General features: G+C 35.3%; 2 pseudogenes; both read right to left on the bottom strand.

Annotated features, from left to right (window-relative positions):
- Window positions 1–8,073: 8,073 nt before the first annotated feature.
- On the bottom strand, window positions 8,074–8,745 carry LOC143540236 (ethylene-response factor C3 pseudogene; annotated as a pseudogene).
- A 1,467-nt stretch (window positions 8,746–10,212) lies between these two features.
- Window positions 10,213–10,893, bottom strand: LOC143540254 (secreted RxLR effector protein 161 pseudogene; annotated as a pseudogene).
- Window positions 10,894–17,125: the final 6,232 nt, after the last annotated feature.

Here is a 17,125-nt window from a genome sequence, read left to right as displayed (position 1 = left end):
CAAAATTTGACTTTATAATAGAGAAATGAATAGTTTGAAAAGGAGAGAAGTGGAGGTAGGAACGAAAATAGTGGGCACTAAGCATGTGTTAGTCCATTCTCAAGGGCTATGGCTTATCTTGAGTTCTTTCTGCCAATGTCTTTAACTTATTTAAATCCAATTTCCTAATGGAATGAATCCCCACCTTGTATTTCACATCATAAGGACAAGGGTGGGTCATGACCACATTCGTGATCAATTATATATTGGTTACCTTTTTGTATTACTATTTATATAACTTACTTACAAAGTCAAATTACATTTACAAGAAATCAAATTAAATTTATATAAAGTTGGACGTCTTTTTACCAAGAATAAAATGTAAGGTGTATGTTTATTTATAAAAAGTGGACATCATCATCTTTGGGTAGCTAAAGTGGGACTTTACCTTAAATTACAAAAGAACTTTTGACTTTTAATTCCTATTTTGACTTGTATGAAAAAGTAAATTTTTTCGATGTTTTCTTTATTATTGTTTTTTTTATTAAATGACTAGTTTGGATTATTAATGTGCCTTACTCATTTGATTATCTCATTCTTCAAATATCGGAGACTGCTCTCAGGAGGAATCCTATTTGAATGAGAAACCCCATAATCTAACCTGAAACCCCTAATTTGTTTTCTTTTTCTTTTTGTCATAAGTAGGAGTTGAGCCAATACCTCTTTTAAAAGTTTTTCCAAGGTGTTTTTCAAATATTATAATTATTTTCATAAGATTTTTCAAGTGAAAACAACAATTAATGTGAAATCTATCTACCTATAATATTAAAACAAAATTATTTTTTCACATGTCATTCAACCAGAGTAACTAACTAGGATGTCAACTAATACTATTACCATTTATAGAAATATAACTTCAAATGTTGTATTAAAAAAAGTTTTTAGATTTTTATGAATTATAAAATTTTATTTATCATTATTTATATATTATGAATCCATAATGTATGTTATTATGTATATTATTAAATTTATTTTTTTTTCTTACAATTTTTTAATCACCTCTATATTACACGGGCTATATCTTAATTGCTAAAATAAAGAAAAGGAGAGAATGTTTTATATGATGTGTACACCACATCAAAATGTAACGCAAGAGGTCCTACGTATACTAAGATTGTCACTGTTGTTAGCTGTCACAAACAGACTAAAGACTAATTAACTAACTTAACAAACTTGCCATTGTAATAGATGTGACAAAATTGAATATTGGTAACTTGAGTATCAAAACATTCCCCCGCAAGCAAGTTGAACGCTAGGTTCGATGTACTACAAGTTGATTAGTAGTAGATATACAACAAGCCTTGAGAATCTAGCCGGGGCCGTCTTTAGGGGAGTAAACTTAAGCTAGGGCTTTAGGTCCCCACTCGGATGGGGCCTCAAGTTTAGACCAAAATTAGACAAAAAACATAATAAGTAATGAAAATGACCCTTGAGCTATTTGATTTGAAAAGACAAACATATCCGTTAATTGTTTTGCTTTGTAACAAAAAATTCAAAAATTATCCAGAATTCTCGTTTAATTTAAGACCTTCAAAATGGTTGGCGCTACGTGTGGCCATAGTGACGTATTGCAAAAGTTAGCAGTTAGTCCAAAATGTGAAGTGTCAGATCGTTGAGCATCCCAAAAATTGTAAAAATAATGCTTGGACCTAAAATTAAGAAAAACTGCACATTAGGTGATCAGAATGACCGTTTGCCAATTTGTGTACTTAGAAATAGAGAAGAAAATGGCGAGGAAGCTACATTTAGAAATGTGGATCAAAGAAACCTAAAAAGGTTCGTGTGCCACCCAAGAAGGTGTGTGTTTGGAGACGCCGTCTAACACAATATAGCATCATTTGTATCATAAAGAGGAACCCAATGGTTGGTGTTATTTCTGAAAAAGCGTCGCGGTGAGTTTTAGCTACATGGGCAGCCTCATGATGTGACGAAGCATCAACGCCATCAACACCAACAAACGAGTAGGATTCATAGCTTGTGATGACACATATGAAGTGACATGGGGAGACCTTGGCTGAATTTAAAAGCATTAAATATTCAAGTGATTCTAATAGGGCCCGCCCTACTAATTATCATTTATCACACGTCACTCAAAACTCAAATCCACCACCTTCTATTCAAACAGTCAATCGATGAAAAATTAAAACATCCATTCGAAGGCAGGGGCTGTGACGCAAGCCCTAACCTTCAAACGACCGTTAGACAAAGCCGCTTAAAAGTATGTGACTCTGACGCAAGCCTTTTCCTTGAAACTGCTCGATGCAACCTCAAACGACCATTTGAAAATGGCGTGGATTATATTGTCACGGGTGTGTGCAGGACCCTATTAATAAGAGTCACACTTTTGTTTAGTTTGTATTGTAATAAAAATGCATATTGTACTTAATTTTTAGTTACTAGTTTTGGAGGTTACTTACCGATAATGAGATAATGGGTCTACAGTCTACACAAACCCCACTAACTTGAAGTTATATTTGTAGATGAAAAACATCAATTTTTGTTTCCCTTACATTCATGATCTTTAGTAATATAATGAAGTGAGAAAATTTGCCCAAAGTATTGAGTATCACTTGTGTTTAACTTTAATTTGTTTACTTCCAATTTACAACATTTGGTATCCATGCCTTGTATTAGTATACGCCCATTGCCCAACTACCCCTCTATTCAACCCCATGTCTGTTGCTACAACCTCCGAAGTCATGACTCATGAAAGAAAATAGCTCGGTATATCCCTTCAAATTTATATGCTAACAACAACGAATAATTACACCACATGGCAATAAAAATGGAAGTTATAATGGATGCACAAGCCCCATAAGAATTCACTGAATGATATGCTGGGTGACCTAAGATGAGAAAAAGAACAAAACTGCTCATTCTTTCATGTTTCAAGCGACCCCAGAGATCAAGGATGTTCTTTTGCAGGTTGTGAAGAAGAAGACACCAAACGATATATGGAATTCAATGAAGACGAGGAGGTATTTTTGTGTGTGTGTGTGTGTGGGGGGGGGGGTGATAAGGTACAAAAGGCCATGTTACACACATTCAAAGCAAGTTCGAAGCACTTAGAATGAAGGATGGCGAGTCCATAGACCATAGATGATTATGCAGGAAAGTTTTCTAGAATGATATCCTAAGTATAGTAGTCTTGGAGCAAGGCTTGAAGTCAATGTGTTGGTTCCCAAGCTACTTGACACGATGCAAACATATATTTTCAATTAGTTGCCTCAATAGAGCAGTACTTAAATGCAGATACAACGACGTTCAATAAAGCAATTGGTCTCCTAAAGGCATACGAAGACATGTTTAAGTCGTGTCAAGAAACTCGAGTGGAGAAAACAATTTGTTAATTCATTACGGTGAGTCAGTGTAATTGTTTTATGGAAAAGTGATACTTTCCTAAATAATTGTTATGTTTAATATGTATTATTTAAGTTGTACATATTATTTATTTTAGTTTCCTTATTATACTATAACTAAGTTTCCTTGTTGTTTACCTTTTACTATTTTTATGTCCTTGGTTTTCCTATAAGTTGTAATCATTGTTTAAGAAAAATAATCAGAAAAATTATCTCAAGTTTGGTTTCTCTTCTTCTATATTATTCTTGGAGCCTAACCCACTCTACGGGTCTATAGGGAGATTGACCATCTCGAATCGGTCTCTATCAGAAAGATACACTAAGCACATGTCAATGTTAAGGCAGGTTTAGTGACAGGGGTGGATGAAACAACTCTAGACAGAGAGGTTCAAGTCGGGGTATAGGTGGTTGCTGGGGGTGACACATCTCATTAGGAGCTTGGTAACTTAAACTGAAAGCCAAGAGACAAGAAGCATGTAAACAAACTTCTTCAACTATGATCTGTTAAGGCATTACGCTAATTATGAGTCCAAGAATAAAAAGGAACATGGAGATGGGGTTAATCTAGCAAAAATGCAGGAGGAACTGGCCCTGTTGTTGAGTGTGTATGATGAACAAACATCCCAAATTGTTTTATTAAATGAAGATAAAGTATTCCCATCATTCTCAAGACAAGAAGAGTACATAGGAGAAAACTAGGATATGTGGTACTTATATAATGGGACGAATAATCATATGATATGACTAGTCACGAAGAATTCTTCGCGGAATTGGATGATAAGGTAACAGATCAACTATGCTTTGGTGATCCATAGGCGATTGCTCAAATAAAAAGAAAGGACACCATATTCTATTCAAATGCAAGAATATGATCAACAAGTGATCCCGGATGTGTTTTTTAATCTAGCATTGCGTAACAAAATATTAAGTTTAGGGCGATAAACTTAGTATTAGGGCTGTTCACGAGCCGAGCCGAACCGAGCGAAGGGTTGCTCGTTGCTTGGCTCGTTTACAACAGAACCTAACCGAGCGGCTGAAATTCGAACCGAGCGAAAACCGAAACGAGCCAAAATCGAATCGAGCATTTTTCGATCGAACATCGAGCGATTTCGAGCATTATTTATTTACTTTTCACTTTAAAAAATTCAATAAGAAACAAATTTAAATGTTGTAAATAATAAATTTTATAAATAAATTAGTAGTTTTTAGACAAACATGTAATATATTGTAATTTTTTATTATAAATAAGTTTAGAGTGAGATATAATGATCATGTAAACAAACTTTTAGTTTTCTAAAAACTTGAATTGAACAAATAAAACTATAAAATTAGCGGAATATGAAAATTTTAAGGGGTAAAAATAATTGTAAGCTTGTATTTATGTGTTTTGTCTATATATTAATATATTTGTTCATATATAATTATATATAAAATAAATTAAAAATATTCGAGCCGAGCCGAACCGAGCATACCCTTGCTCGTTGCTTGGCTCGTTTACAAACCGAACCGAGCAGAGCGGCTCGTTTTCAATCGAGCGAAAAAACGAGGGGGCATTTCCGAGCAATTTTCGAGCGAGCGGCGAGCGAGTTCGAGCGTCGAGCGGTTTGGAAGGCCCTACTTAGTATCTTCAATGGGCCGAGTAATTTCTTTTTTTCATTTGCCAAATCAAGTAGAGTCCAAACTTGAATGATTCAGTTCATGGGCTTTTGTCAGTTAATATACATGGCCCAAATTACTAGATTAGACCGGCCCAAACTAATTTTTCTTTTTCTTTTTTCACTCATACATATAAAAAAGAAAAAAAGAAAATAATATGCCTTACAAAGTTATATTTTAATTTATAAAACTTTATCCATCTAACATTGTATAAAGTCGAAACAAATATGGCAATATTAATGATTCAGCATGCAATTGATCTTCTGGTCTAATGATATGGGGGTGATAGTTAAGGCTTGAAATCTTTGTGGTCGATCTCAGGTTTAAAACTCGACTCAAGGGGTTTTCCCACAATGGTGGGTTTCCTCTTTAACGATGTTCCTAGGTGAGTTAGAAAAGTGTAGTCCTGAATGATATTAAAAAAAAAATCAATAGCCTTATTAACGAAGAAAGTAGGCAAGTATTAATGTCAATCCTTCAGCTTGACCATGATTACAACCAATCAACTATTATTAACATGTTGGTACATGCACCCTTAGGAAAGAGTGAGAAAAATAAAGATAAACGTTTAGGGGTGGTTATGGGGAGCTAAATAAAGCAATAGCTTCACTTTAGCAATAGCAAACAATCTATAGGTAATTTTGATTTTGAGATCTGTTGATGATAAGGTTTGTGGATTATTCATACGCATAGATGACATGGAAGTCAAAAGATTGAAAACAATTTTTCTTATAAAAGGCCCCCAATAAATTTGAGACGACCCTGTAATTTTGGTGTTAAATGTGAGAAAACAAAAGAAAAATGAGACTCAAAAGAATGAAAGAGAAAAATGAGCTGCTAACATAGTATTAGGGTTTAATTCACTCTCTTAACATTTAACAGGTTTGTCCCATGTATATTTGTGCTGCTGTCAGCTAAATTTTTCATCATATATACATCCAAGTCGATAAGAATTTTTTTTTTGTCTTTATTAATTATGAGTATGGAAAAGTAAAATTTGATTTAATAATTGAAGGGAGTACGACGAGATAAGACGAAGAAAGGTGAGATACGTTTGGCGGGATCTAGAAGAAATATTTACATGTAGCGCGGGTTAAAAAAATTTTGTTTATGGGTAGCCGAAACATAAAACGAAAAAGAAATTTTTTTTTACTAAAAATGTATTTCATGAAAAAAAAGTTATGCTAGATCGGCAATTAAGATGACCTTCATAAACAACAACTATGTACTTTCATGGTTTTTTTTTTCTAAATAAAACATCATAATTCATACCCATTAATGAGGTTAGGTGGGGGGGACTACTTGACACTTAAGATGACCTTGGCACACTTCAATCCGATGCGTTCACGAGTTCACTTATTGAAAAGAAAATAAATAAAAGGAAAACTTTCCTTTCTTTTCCATTCCTTCTATTTAATTTAATTTCTTTTTCTTTCATTTCAATCTAATTCTTTTCAAATTGGAAGACATTCATGCTTTAAAACATCTTATTGAGTTATTTCTCTCGATTTGCTTTCCTTTCCCTCCTTAAGTGAAACTTGGGAACACAAATTTTTATGTTTCATTTCTTTTCTTTCTAAAAAAAAAGTTGAACACACACCAAACTTTCACTCTTTCCATCCCTTTTTTTTCCTTACTTTCATTAAGTGAAACTCGAGAACAGAGTGTAATGTTTAAAAATCTGCATACTATCAAGTCAAGCCATCTAAGTAAACTAGATGACTAGATACTTTGACTCGTAAACATATACATGGCTCCAAGGTTATTGACAAATCCATCCTTAGTTAGCTATTGAAGCTTGTTCGAGTTGCAAAATGAATAGTAGGAGATGAAATTGGAGTAGAATGACCTGTGATGACAAAAGAGAGAAGAATTTAGTAATTTACTATCAATTATTGTAAGTAATTGAAATACAAATTTTGCAGTGCATACCCTAGTTGAAAGTTATTTGGTTACCACCCGTCAGCAAAAACAGATCAAATGGCAATTAACGTCAAAACGAAAAGACTAAAAGTTTAGTATAGACATCTATTGAAAGATAATCCTAGACTATGTGTTGGATTTTTGGTGGGTTGGTGGTAAAAGGTGTTTTTGGACAAACTATAAGACAAATGAGTGAGAATAAGTTACATTATCATTTTCTTAGTTAATTATTTCTAAAGAGATCATTTAGATTTGTGACATTTTCTAAAATTATAAAATATATTTTAATTATAGTTGCCGTTGTCTAAAATTAGATTCATAGATATTATAAATCTGTATTTTTTATTATCAATTTTTTATTATCATTTTAATCTAAAAAGATATTTTTTAACATTATAAGTAAATGAAACTTTTTTTTTGAAGATGAACTAATTATAACTGGGATTGGTATTAATTAAATTTTAATGTTTGGATGAACATTATTATATCTTATACAAAATATGCTTTCAATTATTATTATTATTATTATTATTATTATTATTATTATCAAACACTATGCTCACTTATGGTTATTGTTATTTAATTTAAATTCATAAAAAAAGATTAAGTTTCCAAAACCTTATAGAAGTTGACAACCAACCCCTATTAATAAAATACAAACACGATTAAAAGTCTAATACACGGATTTATAAATTTTGATAGAAAAAAAAAGTTTAATATTAAAGTAAAAGTAATTTCTACGCAAACTTTTTGTCGGATAAGTCATAACTATTTACACAAACCTATCCTGATATTACCAACTTAACACATTCAAAAGTACGATTATTCTCTAGTGATCGATTTCCTATAGCAAAAATAATCAAACTAGTTTTTTAATTTTTTCTTTATTAATTTCTCATATAGAAACTGATATTCAGCAAACTCAGCAAACCACTTATGAAATTTAATTTACCAAAAGGGATTTACAAAGATTACCATATTTTTTTTACATCTTTATTCAAAAACTAACCTAAAGAAAAACATGCATACACTATGAAGGGCGAAGCATAGAAGGGACCCGAGAGGTCAGGTTCGTGACCTTTAGCTCCTCTTATACAAAAGTTCAAGCTTCGCCGCCGTACATTATGAATTAATGGAACCATTTTCGGATAGAGTCAACAATTGTTCCAAATAATCAGCACCCAAATCCTCCAACACTACAGTCTTCTTCTTATTCTCCCGTTCATCTTCTCTTCTACTCCGCTGACGGTGTCGTTTCTTGAGCACAACCACGGGCGAACACCCGTCTTCAAAACCATATTTCATCTTCTTCAATGACTCCTTCACTCTCTCCACAGGAAAATTCAACACTGCCAAGGACCCTCTCATTATAAAAGCCGCTTCATCGTACGCCATGGCAGCCTCCTCCGCGCTATCAAACGTCCCTAGCCAAACACGGACTCCATGTCTCGTGGAATCTCTAATCTCAGCTGCAAACTTACCCCATGGACGTCGTCTCACACCGCGGTATGACTTGTTGGTGCTTGATTTTGATTGGTTAACTGGTTTGTTGTTGTCCTTGATGGTTGTGAAGTTGGATTCTGATGATTGATCAAGATCCACCTTTGCTGCTACTGAAAGCATGTCACAAAGCAGCATATCTTGAGAGTTGTTGAGGTTGAAAGGGAGTGAATCATGGGACAAGGATGATTCCGGTGAGTTATTCGGGCTCCGAGTGTAAGAAGCATCCATGGAAGCTTAATTTGCTTGGAAGAGTTGCTATAGAAGATTTTCTAGGACAAGCTTTATACTCCCACATAAGATACAAGAGTTCAATATATATATATATATATTAATTAACTAAATGTTTGTTTGGTTGTTTGTTTATAATCAATTTGTCTATTCTATTACATATATAATAATAGATAAACGCAAGTTTCACTAGTTAGCATAGTGTGTACACCATTTTTTTTCCATCTTCTTTCAATAAGGGGTTTTGTTATCGTTTCATTTTGGTATGGTTTTTGAGACTCTTTATATATAGTGTTTTCATGGTTAGAAAATACGGTTTTTCACAATCTCTTGTGCATGTGTTTCCCAGCCGTGCCAGATGTTCAATTATCAACAAATCGTGAAACCACATAAACACTATATTTGAAATGGTCTAGAAAAACCATACCAAAACTAATTAAAAGGATTTATCGCAATGCAACATTTTTGAAAAAGAATTATGTGTACTCTCATAAAAAGCGTAAGAGCATTCCCATCTAACATCATATCCTTAAATTCAAAATTACACTAAATCACACTACATATTCTCTCTCATTTTCAATTAAATAATACTTTTTATACCTTTATCATTACCATTTTTTTTCCTTTCACCCACAACCACTTTCAAAATATATTAAAAAATTATAGGGGGTGAACAGTAGCTTTTCAAATATACAGAAAAATCATTATGTTTTCTAAAATATAAAAACTCTTCACTCAAAACATCCTAAATCACTCTCTAAATTATAAAAACATCCACTCACTTAACATGGGGGATTGAATGAGAATGCAAGTTTTGTAGGTACAATATTTGCATTCATTTATGAATGCAAGTTTCTAGCACCGGTGTCACAATATAAAAAAAAGTCATAACAACAATCTACTTTTTATAACAAAATGAATTTTTTCGTACCCAAAACATATATCAGCATTGTGTAACTTCATAGCCAAATGCATGTACAATTTAAAATGAAGACATAACTAAAATGTTTTAAACAAGTGAAACAGTAAACAAATCCAAGACTCAATACACGATCGAACAATATTTGCTCAAACACACGAGCGTTTTCTTATTATGTGAAAACAAGAAAAGAAAGATATAAGACAAACTTATATTCAATATAAGACACACTTGATATATATTTACAAGCCTTATATAGGCAAACAAATACTTAAGGAATTAAAAAACTTATCTAGTAAGACTTTGAAACTTACACTAATCCTTATCCTTATCCTATTGAAATAAGGAAACTTATCTACTAGCTAGACTTATCTATAAAAAGACTTATCCATTATGGATATTAGCAAGACTTGTCCATACTAAAAAGTCTTATCCATTATGGATACTAAAAAGATTTATCCATTAAGGAAACTTAGCCACCAAGTATGACTTAGTTTTCTTTTAAGTCCCTTTAGTTATGATCTCCTCCAATCCACTCCTTTGAGATCAAACCGAACCACCCTTTAGCCCACAAGTGTTGCTCGTTTAACACTCCCTCTCAACACTTGTGTTCGTCATCCCGAGATCATTGCAAAACTTCACCATCTTTACATTAGTTAACGGCTTAGTGAACATATCGGCTTCTTGATCGTTTGTATCAACATACTCCAACTCGATTTCACCCTTGAGTACCTTTTCTCTAATGAAGTGATAGTCAACTTCTATGTGTTTCGTTCTTGCGTGAAACATGGGATTCTCGGCTAACATTATTGATGATATATTATCACAATAAATTTTCACACTCGGGATGACACTCTGATTTAGGTCTATCAACAATTGTACCAACCACACACACTCTTGAGCAGCCATTGCTGCTGCTCTATACTCGGCTTCGGTTGTGGATAACGAAACTGTTGGTTGCCTTTTGCTGCTCCATGTTACTGCTCCTGACCCAATCAAAAACACATACCTTGTTGTCGACCTCCTGGTAGTCAAGTCTCGGGCATAATCAGCATCGCAATACCCAACCAATTCGATTCTTGACTCCCTCTTAAACATGACTCCGAAGCTAGGTGTTCCTTTAACGTACCGTAACACCCTTCTAACAGCATCAAGATGCGGTTTCTTCGGATTCTGCATGAACCGACTTAACACTCCTACCGCATACGTGATATCCGGTCTAGTAAGTGTTAAGTAAATAAGGCTTCCCACCAATTTTCGATACATAGTTGTATCCGTCAACTCCTTTCCTTCCTCTGCTCAAAGTTTTAAATTGGTTTCCATTGGAGTAATCGCCGGTTTGCAACTCGCCATGCCAAACCTACTTAAAAGTTCAACCGAATACTTATGTTGGTGTAACACAACCCCATTCGGTTGATACTTTAACTCCAATCCGAGAAAATGACTTAACCTTCCCAAGTCTTTCTTGTGAAACCGGGTACAGAAATTTTCTTGTAACTGATCAATCACGGTAATTAAGTTTCCCGTGATAATCAAGTCGTCAACATACACTTGGACAATTGCCACCTTGTCTTTTTCGGACCGAACAAATAGGCTAGTATCGGCTACGGTAGACACGAAACCATAGTGTTCTAGGAACTCTCCTATTTTCCCAAACCATGCCCTTGATGACTGTTTTAGGCCATACAATGCTTTCTTCAATTTGCAAACATAACCCGGGCGCTCTTTGTTCTCAAAACCTTTCGGTTGATCCATGTAAATTACATGATCAAGGTTTCCATACAGAAAAACATTACTCACATCCATTTGCCACATGCTCCATTCCTTACTTGCTGCGATTGCAAGTAATAACTGAACCGTGGTTAATTTGGCAACCGTGCTAAATGTCTCGTCATAATCGAGCCCGTGTTGTTGTGAAAACCCGCGAGCTACAAGATGTGCCTTGTATCGCTCGACTGACCCATCCGCTTTTCGTTTGATTTTGAACACCCATTTGCATGATACCGTGTTTACGTTATATACTCGAGGAACTAATTCCCAAGTTTGGTTCGTAACTAAGGCTTTGATTTCTTCTTCCATCGCTACTATCCACTTTCGGTTTTCTTTTGCCTCTTCGAAAGATTTCGGTTCGGTCTCTTCATTCTTCACATTAGCATACCGAGGATTTGGTTTTCTTTGATGACTCGATCGCCTTAATCCATGCGCTTCGGAACTTGACGGTTCGAGTTGTTGGGCCGAGGGACTTCGGCCAGTTTGCCATGGGCCTTGGTTTGAACTTCGGCTTGGTGCAGAGTCCGTCGAATCTTCAGTTTTGACTGGCCCGATGTTCTCGACATGGTCCGACCCATATTTCTCATTGTCTGATTCTACTTCTCCAAGATTAAAAGCTACTTCGGTTTCAAGCTTCTCTTTCAATTTTTCAGAATCCGGTAACACTTCTCGATTTCGAGACCACCATGACGACATCTCGTCAAAAACAAGGTGTCGAGAAACATATACTCTCCCAGTATCTGGGTTGCAACAGTGCCACCCTTTTCGTTCCGTGTCATACCCAACAAAGATGAACCTTGTTGCTTTCTTTTCCATCTCGTGTCTAAGATGACTCGGTATGAATACGTAGCACACACACCCGAACACCTTCATATGACTAACCTCCGGTTTAAGTTTGAACAACTTTTCAAACGGTGATATATTCTTTATGTTTTGTTGTGGTAAGCGATTAGATATATAGGCTGCGGTTCGCATTGCTTCAGCCCAAAACCGACCTGGTACATTTTTGTCGTGAATCATGCTCCTGAGAGCTCGGTTAGGGTTCGGTTCTTTCTTTCGAAGACTCCGTTTTGTTGCGGAGTATTTGAGCAAGTTAATTGGCATTTAAGCTTGCACTCTTTGAGATATTCATCGAACTCCTTCGATGTATACTCGCCTCCGTTATCGGATCGGAGGCACTAGATATTGATCTTAGTTTCCCTTTCCGCCATGCTTTTAAATTCTTTGAATTTCCTAAAAGCTGATTTTTCTTTCATAAAATATACCCAAAGGTATCTAGAAAAATCATCAATGAACGTAATCATATACTTCATACACGTTATTGAAGCTTGTTTCATCGGACCGAACACATCGGTACGAATTAGCTCCATGGGTTTCGTGGATCGATAACTTGAGCTTTAAAAAGGTTGTGCGTGAGCCTTACCGAACTGACAACCGGCGCACACCACACCTGCCCGGACATCCATCTTCGGTATTCCGGCTACAAGAGACTTTTCGATCATTAAGACAAGCCTATCGTACCCAACGTGACCGAGACGTTGGTGCCAAAGATCGATACTTTGGACTGTCTTAGTTTTCTCCACATAAGCCGTTCCCGCGGAAAGAACGTACACTATCTCGTTTTTCCTTCCTTGGATTATGGCTTTGGACGAGGTTTCGAACTTATCGAACACCTTGACATCATTTGGACCAAATAGGACGTACCGACCCGTAGACGTAATCTGAGGGACCGATAGTAGATTCTTTTTCACACTCGAGACATGGTATACATAATTTAATACAAACTCACCTTGTTTATACGGTTTGAATCGTATGTCACCAACGTGTGCGATTTTGTGTTTTGAATTGTCGGCTATTACAATCACCCGATTACCTTCATATTTGACCGGGTTTCTTGGCTTCGCCTTTTCTCCGGTCATGTGGTTCTAACACCCGGAATCAACAATCCAATCATCCAAAGGATTGTCTTCGATTTCGGTGTTCGCGGTTAAGGCCATCACATGTTCTTCGGCTGTAAAATTGGCTTCAGCATCCCAAGCCACTTCTTATAGAATTGTGGCGGCATTCCCTTCATTAGGCGACTTCCCCGGGCAATCTTTGGACATGTGTCCACGTTTGCCGCAATTATAACATTTATATGGAAACCGCTTACCAGATTTTCCCGACTTCTTTTCGTTCATCGTTTCCCACTGATTTGAGCTTTGTCCGGATTTGTAGTTATCCGACTTCTTGTATCGGTCGTTTCACTTTCGTCCTTGATTCCCGCTTGATCGAAATTTTCCCTTCCCCCGATCGGCGTACAAGGCTTCGGTGTCGATCTTCGGGCTTGAAATCGAGATGTCACCGATCTGTTTAGCCAAGTCTTCTTGGCTCGCGAGAAGATTCTTGAATTCGACCAAAGATGGTTGTTTCAGCCAGCCTTGAACCGCGGCTACGAAACTTCGATACTCGGTTCTTAAACCGTGTATTAAGATTCGTTTCATTCTAGCATCTCCAACTCTTGCTTCCGGATCAAGCTCCCCAATGTCACGACACAAGGTCTTAACCTTGTGAAAATATTGCGGAATCGTGAGATCTTTTTGAGAGATTGACAGATGCTCATTTTCAAGAAGCTGAAGTTTCGCGTCTTTTTCTTGGAGAAAAGTGCCGCCAAAGCATCCCATGCTTCTTTTGGTGTTGCTAGGTCTCGGACGTGATCCAAAAGCTCTTCCTCGATCGTTGTTTTCAACTAGAACATAGCTTTTCCGACCTTTACTTTCCACTTGTTGATCGCCCCATTGGTGTCGATTCTTGGTTGGGTGGTGTTTGACCCTTGAACAACTTCCCACAGATCCTGACCCTGTAGATACGAACTCATACAGGTTGACCACGTATTATAGTTTTGATTGTTCAATTTCTTCACGCCTCCAACAACTTGAAAATCGGCCATGTTTAATGGGTTGGCTCTGATACCACTTGTTACGTTTTAAACAAGTGAAACAGTAAACAAATCCAAGACCCAATACACGATCGAACAATATTTTCTCAAACACACGAGCGTTTTCTTATTATGTGAAAACAAGAAAAGAAAGATACAAGACAAACTTATATTCAATACAAGACACACCTGATATATATTTACAACTAAACCTTACAAGCCTTATATAGGCAAACAAGTACTTAAGGAGTAAGGAAACTTATCTAGTAAGACTTTGAAACTTAGAGCATCTGCAACAACAAAATTCTACAAACCGCCACATCATCGCCACATCAAATTTCAAACTTTTCTAGAAAATCTCTACTTTCTTCCACAACAACAAACGTCCACAAACTACCACATCATCACCTACCTCTACAATTAAGATTTATTTACTAGATTACTTTTATAAGAAACTTAGGTTTTATAGAAGTGATTATATATTTATTTTTTTTAACATCTAACCATTATAACATAATTTCAATTTCGTTAAAAAAGGGTGAAAAAGAAATAAAAAAAATACATTGTAAAAGTCTAGGGTTAATTTTATTAAACCTTATAACAAGAGGATAACAAGTATAAATTTGTTAACAAGATGAAAAAAAGAAAGAAAATAAATACATCATAAATTTAAAATATATTTTAACCTAATCTCTTTCTCTTTCTTCTTTGGTTCTTCCACAGGCGCCATACATTCATTTCCTGGATATTTCTTAGAGCATCATTGATGTTCCAATTTAAATCCACAAATCAAAGAGTAAGCACCTGTATTCTAAACCTTTTTCGTTCAAGATTATTATTATTTTTCAATTTGGCCTTTGATGAAAAGGCCCACTTTGTAGTCCGTTGCAGGGTTGCAGATTCGGACCTGCATCACAAACACCACCTCCACATCGGTTGCGTCTGCACCATCATTCGTCCGTGATATGCCATGTGTGTTCAGACCTTGGGGATTGGCCCCCGTTGTAGATGCTCTTACACCAATCCTTATCCTTATCCTATTGAAATAAGGAAACTTATCTACTAGCTAGACTTATCCATTATGGATATTAGCAAGACTTATCCATACTAAAAAGTCTTATCCATTATGGATACTAAAAAGACTTATTCATTAAGGAAACTTAGCCACCAAGTATGACTTAATTTTCTTTTAAGTCCCTTTAGTTATGATCACCTCCAATCCACCCCTTTGAGATCAAACCGAACCACCCTTTAGCCCATAAGTGTTGCTCGTTTAACCACAAATATATTACAAAGTGCGTGACACCTTTTAAGGTCATTCTTTTTTTAATGTCATTCTTTTTATATAAAACTATATCGGTATATATAATATATTATTCTTATATTAAAGAGAATAAAATACTAACTTTATAGCATAAATTTGATGAAAGTATTAAAGTATTTAAATAAAAAAATATTATGATAAAAAAGTTGATATAATTAGTAATGAAACCAAGTGTTTATAGCATAAGAGCATTCTCAGTCCATCCTCTATATTTACGTAAGAAGAGTTTATAAATTGTAAGGTGGGGTTTTGAGTGGTTGTGAGTGTAAATTATATGATGGAGACATAAAATGTTGTGATTTTTTTTGTAAATTTAAGGAAACTTTGTTTGTCCCTATTTATTTTTTAATATTTGTTGAATTGGTTGTGAGTATAAGAGAGAGAAAACTGTAATGATAAAGATATAAAATTATATTATTTAATTGAACAGAAAAGAAAATTGTAGTGTTTTGTAGTGTAATTATAAAGATGGGGATGAGAAATCGGCTATGAATGCTCTAAACTCGATATAAATCGGCTTTAATTTATTCTTTAAGTTTTAAGTGATCCTATAGAACCTAATGAAACAAGTGTCTTGTAGTAGCGGGGATATCTATCAACAAATTTTACTAATATGTGTAGTGGAGGGGCTACAAAATGGGGCGATTTGCGCCGTATGGCACCCAGTCAGCAAATGATGGGTTTTTTGTTTTAGGTGTGTAATGGTGTTGTAGCCCTATATATATACACACATGTATATATATCACACACACACACAAATATAACAAACATGCATATAGGCGACAAGAGCCTCTCACCCTTACACATTTCACCCCTATGTAACGGTGTTGTAGCCCCAAAACCTCCATTTTGTCGCCCCACTAAACTACTCGATCGACTCGTCAAAACTGAATTTGGAAGAAAGAGTTTGGGTGTGGAGTCAATTTCATGTGGCCACAAACTGATAATCCTAGTCTGAAAGTCGTGTCTGGTGGACCTAGAGCTTGCATTAAAGGATCAAAATACAAATCAAGTTGTCACGATGAGTATATTGTAGTCAGGTCCATTATTTCGAATTAAACAAGCGAAAAGAAATAAGAAAAAAAAATCATTTAAACTACAATTAATGAAAAGGATTTGGATTAACGTTGGCTTACAGGTTATTCGTTTAACACTTAATAGATCATAGATGGTTGGTATCTTAAGACGAGATCGAATTAGATTCTGTTTCAGGTATTATTTAAGAGAATCCGCATAGAATTTTTTTTTATTTTTCTTTCTATGCTTTTTCATGTAATTAGTTTTTATCTATTGTGAAAATCATTCTTAATGCCCATTTTTCAAAGATGTTCTCAAACAAAAACTAGAAAAAAAAAACGTGTGACGAAGGCATATATATGGTTGGCCTGGGTGAGGGTGTTTTTACGATTCCTTATTATGTGGGTTTGGATATTTTAGAAAATGATATTTTTATAATGTGACAGCCGGTTACATGTGTTTTTTTTTGT

Source organism: Bidens hawaiensis, unplaced genomic scaffold (assembly GCF_021521415.1).
Source record: "Bidens hawaiensis isolate Kalapana, Puna unplaced genomic scaffold, B.hawaiensis_p1.1 tig00012184_1, whole genome shotgun sequence".
NCBI classification, from domain to species: Eukaryota; Viridiplantae; Streptophyta; class Magnoliopsida; order Asterales; family Asteraceae; genus Bidens; species Bidens hawaiensis.
The sequence above is the reverse complement of the archived record's forward strand: the minus strand, read 5'-3'. Positions and strand labels throughout refer to the sequence as shown.